Source organism: Salvelinus fontinalis, chromosome 36, assembly GCF_029448725.1.
Source record: "Salvelinus fontinalis isolate EN_2023a chromosome 36, ASM2944872v1, whole genome shotgun sequence".
NCBI lineage: Eukaryota > Metazoa > Chordata > Actinopteri > Salmoniformes > Salmonidae > Salvelinus > Salvelinus fontinalis.
In genome coordinates, this window is record NC_074700.1 from 11,948,109 (window position 1) to 11,952,696 (window position 4,588).

Sequence of the window (4,588 nt, forward strand, 5' to 3'; positions counted from 1 at the left end):
ATTTATTTGGATACATTCACATCAATGAGCTAATGATGTGTGATTTCACCTGGCATAGAAAATGTGCTTTCTCGTCAGGACACTGTTGTTCAGAGAAGCTAGCCAACAGCTAACACAATCACTTCAAACTGAAGCTGGATAAACTGCAAACTAGCTGCACTTCATTTAAGTTGACCTGTTTTCTATTGATATTTCTTTGAATAAATCCAGAAAAAATATGCTGATTCATGATTTTGACTGGCTGAGAAAAGCTGCCTGCCTGTCTGTTTCATCCCGACTCCTGACACGTTCATTACCATGCGACAGCTGGAGATTCAATTTGAATATTGAAAGTGTTGCAAATGTCGGAGAGACAGACAGTAAGGTTTATATAAATCTCCACTGTTGAAAACTAAATGTTAGTCTAAAAGAAATGTGAGATAATGTCTATATGCTTTATCTAGTAGAGATCAAGTTTATAAATTGCCTGGCTGGGCTGATGAGATAGTGGATTTCACAGTCAGATGGAACAGAGTAAATAGGCATTTTAACGTCATAGATTTAGCCGGTGGTAACTTGTGGAATAGACACCGGCTGGAATGCGGTTTTAACCAATCAGCATTCAGGATTAGACCAACCCATTGTATAATATGTCATAACAGCTGACATAACTTGTCATAACCTGTCGTAATATGGTCATAACACTGTCATGACCCATATATTTACACCTGCTGTGACATACACTGCTCAAAAAAATAAAGGGAACACTAAAATAACACATCCTAGATCTGAATGAATGAAATATTTTCTTTACATAGTTGAATGTGCTGACAACAAAATCACACAAAAATTATCAATGGAAATCAAATTTATCAACCCATGGAGGTCTGGATTTGGAGTCACACTCAAAATTAAAGTGGAAAACCACACAACAGGCTGATCCAACTGATGTACTGTCCTTAAAACAAGTCAAAATGAGGCTCAGTAGTGTGTGTGGCCTCCACGTGCCTGTATGACCTCCCTACAACGCCTGGGCATGCTCCTGATGAGGTGGCGGATGGTCTCCTGAGGGATCTCCTCCCAGACCTGGACTAAAGCATCCGTGTGCTGCCATCCTGTTAACAGATTATTTTATTACAATGGTTAAATTGGATTTTCATTGTGTTCCATGGTGTTATTTGCCCCCTAGTGGAGCTTTCTGGTACTTAGACTGTACGCAAACAGGAAGTAGAGAATTCGTTCTGCACGCATAGAAGCAGCTAAAAACAACGATACGGTGCAGGTCTTTCAGTGTAGTTATTTCTTGTCACGCTTCAGCCTTGGAAAATATTTGTTTGTAAGTTTGATTCAAGCATTTAGCTAGTGATGATAATCTTGTTATTGATAGAGTTGCTTACATATCAATGTTGGTTGGTTGCATTTACTCACACAAATTGCAATGCCTTTCATGTATGCCGTTAGCTGTATTACTTTGCTCGTGCGTCATGCAAACGAATTGTAAAATATACAATACTGTAGTTTTGTTACCGATTCTAGTGTAATATGCTTTGTTATTCTACATAGATGGTTGTACATTATTAGAGAAATGAAAGGAGTTAGTCAATTACCATATGAGTAACAATTAGCTATGGTTTGGCATCATTCCAGATGCATGGTACCTTAGCACGTGCTTTGTATTCATGCAACTTCAAATGTATAATGTACAGCTACAGTATGTCGGTCTGAATTGAATACTAAAGTATATTCTTTTCTGTATTTTGCAGTTTTACAACATAAACGTTTTCAATATATTCATTCAAGAAAAGTCACGCCTTGGGAGTTTTATTGAAGAATTAGTTGTTAGCTATCTGTCTAGCTTTGCATGGGAAGGCAACTCAAGGGCAGAATAATCCTCCAACTCCCGGACAGTCTGTGGTGCAACGTGGCATTGGTGGATGGAGCGAGACATGATGTCCCAGATGTGCTCAATTGGATTCAGGTCTGAGGAACGGGCGGGCCAGTCCATAGCATCAATGCCTTCCTCTTGCAGGAACTGCTGACACACTCCAGCCACATGAGGTCTAGCATTGTCTTGCATTAGGAGGAACCCAGGGCCAACCGCACCAGCATATGGTCTCACAAGGGGTCTGAGGATCTCATCTCGGTACCTAATGGCAGTCAGGCTACCTCTGGCGAGCGCATGGAGGGCTGTGCGGCCCCCCAAAGAAATGCCACCCCACACCATGACTGACCCACCGTCAAACCGGTCATGCTGGAGGATGTTGCAGGCAGCAGAACGTTCTCCACGGCGTCTCCAGACTCTGTCACGTCTGTCACATGTGCTCAGTGTGAACCTGCTTTCATCTGTGAAGAGCACAGGGCGTCAGTGGCGAATTTGCCAATCTGGTGTTCTCTGGCAAATGCCAAACGTCCTGCACGGTGTTGGGCTGTAAGCACAACCCCCACCTGTGGACGTCGGGCCCTCATACCACCCTCATGGAGTCTGTTTCTGACCGTTTGAGCAGACACATGCACATTTGTGGCCTGCTGGAGGTCATTTTGCAGGGCTCTGGCAGTGCTCCTCCTTGCACAAAGGCAGAGGTAGCGGTCCTGCTGCTGGGTTGTTGCCCTCCTACGGCCTCCTCCACGTCTCCTGATGTACTGGCCTGTCTCCTGGTAGCGCCTCCATGCTCTGGACACTACGCTGACAGACACAGCAAACCTTCTTGCCACAGCTCGCATTGATGTGCCATCCTGGATGAGCTGCACTACCTGAGCCACTTGTGTGGGTTGTAGACTCCGTCTCATGCTACCACTAGAGTGAAAGCACCGTCAGCATTCAAAAGTGACCAAAACATCAGCCAGGAAGCATAGGAACTGAGAAGTGGTCTGTGGTCACCACCTGCAGAACCACTCCTTTATTGGGGGTGTCTTGCTAATTGCATTTTATTCCACCTGTTGTCTATTCCATTTGCACAACAGCATGTGAAATGTATTGTCAATCAGTGTTGCTTCCTTAGTGGACAGTTTGATTTCACAGAAGTGTGATTGACTTGGAGTTACATTGTGTTGTTTGAGTGTTCCCTTTATTTTTTTGAGCAGTGTATATTATTATGTTTTAATGGCTGGTTATGACACCTACATAAGTGTCGAAACTCACATTTATTCAAATGTGTTTTTTCCCTGCCAAGAAGTTTCCTTTCATTTGAAAGTTTGTTTCTTAAAGTCCTTTGTTGTTGTTGTAATGAATTCTTTACAGTCATGCTTTCTTCGTCATATTTTAAGTAAATTGTAGAAAATACACTTTACGACACTGTCAAAAAATATTATGACCATCCTGTGTCACTTTACTAAGATTAAGAAAATACACTATGACGCTGTCATGAAGCCTTATGACCATCATAATCATATACATATCACGTACATGCCCTTATGTCAGTCATCAGTCACAAAGAGGGTGTCTTGTCCTGCTCCTGAAATCTGCTCCTGCATTCATCCCAGTCATCAGAAACAGAGCATTGGGGTAGGTGCAAGTCTGACATTAATGTGTGCGCAATTACAATTATAATTTAATATGGACAATTTCAGAAAATGTCATATAACATTAACATACAATTGACAAGTAGGCTATGGTGTAATGGAATGTTTTGCCTTGTGTTAGGTTTTGTGGGATATGACACTCTAATGTACGGACCATATCCAACCATAAAATAACTAATGTGGTAGGCTTAGTGGGATATGACACTCTAATGTACGGACCATATCCAACCATAAAATAACTAATGTGGTAGGTTTAGTGGGTTTTGACACTCTAATGTACGGACCATATCCAACCATAAAATAACTAATGTGGTAGGTTTAGTGGGTTTTGACACTCTTATGTAGGTGTCATAACCAGCTATAAAATAACGCAATATATGTCACAACATGTCTAAATATATGTCATGACAGTGTTATGACCATATTATGACAGGTTTTGACAAGTTATGTCAGCTGTTATGACATGACATGTTATGACGCTGGCTGTCAAGTAAAGTGTTACTAATTTTTCAGACATCATCTGTGAAGCTGTTTGGATGCTAAATTAGGTCTCAACAATCACAGGAATCTAAGTTGTAAGCTAGCTAACTACAGTAAAATAAGGAGGAGCATGATGTTGTCATGATGGAATAAGTCGAGGTAGCAATTGTTAGTGAGATGAGACGTGGTGCCATAATATAATTCACTTGGATGGCATGTCACATTTTTTATCAGCTCTATTGTTGTCATTTACAGACATTAGTCATGAAATAGGCCAACTGACAGATGAATACTAAATACAGGTACCATTTACCTTTGTTAATCGCTTCAGGTTTGTCATCTGATTTCTTGGAGCCTGGTAGAGATAGATGCCACCAGTCTACAAGGCAGGACATTTATCTGCATCCAGGTTGAGGCTTGCTATCAGCAGGAACATGCAGCACTCTGTGTCAGTAAGTCATGATATGATTGTTTTCTTCACATCGCATGGTACTATTACAATAGTATCAAGAGTACTAATACTCCACTCATATGAGTGGAGAAGCCCTAGGCACCATACACCTGTATAATCCTGGAGTAACTCACTGTCAGTGAGACTGTGATTAGAGGA

The 4,588-nt window shown here is 41.5% G+C and overlaps 1 long non-coding RNA gene across 1 annotated transcript; it reads left to right on the forward strand.

Moving 5' to 3' along the window:
* The first annotated feature begins 1,194 nt into the window (after positions 1-1,194).
* On the forward strand, positions 1,195-3,583 carry LOC129835210 (uncharacterized). The gene is made up of 2 exons (XR_008756397.1): positions 1,195-1,315; positions 1,743-3,583. It is a non-coding gene; the product is annotated as an uncharacterized LOC129835210 (long non-coding RNA).
* The last annotated feature ends 1,005 nt before the right edge of the window (positions 3,584-4,588 follow it).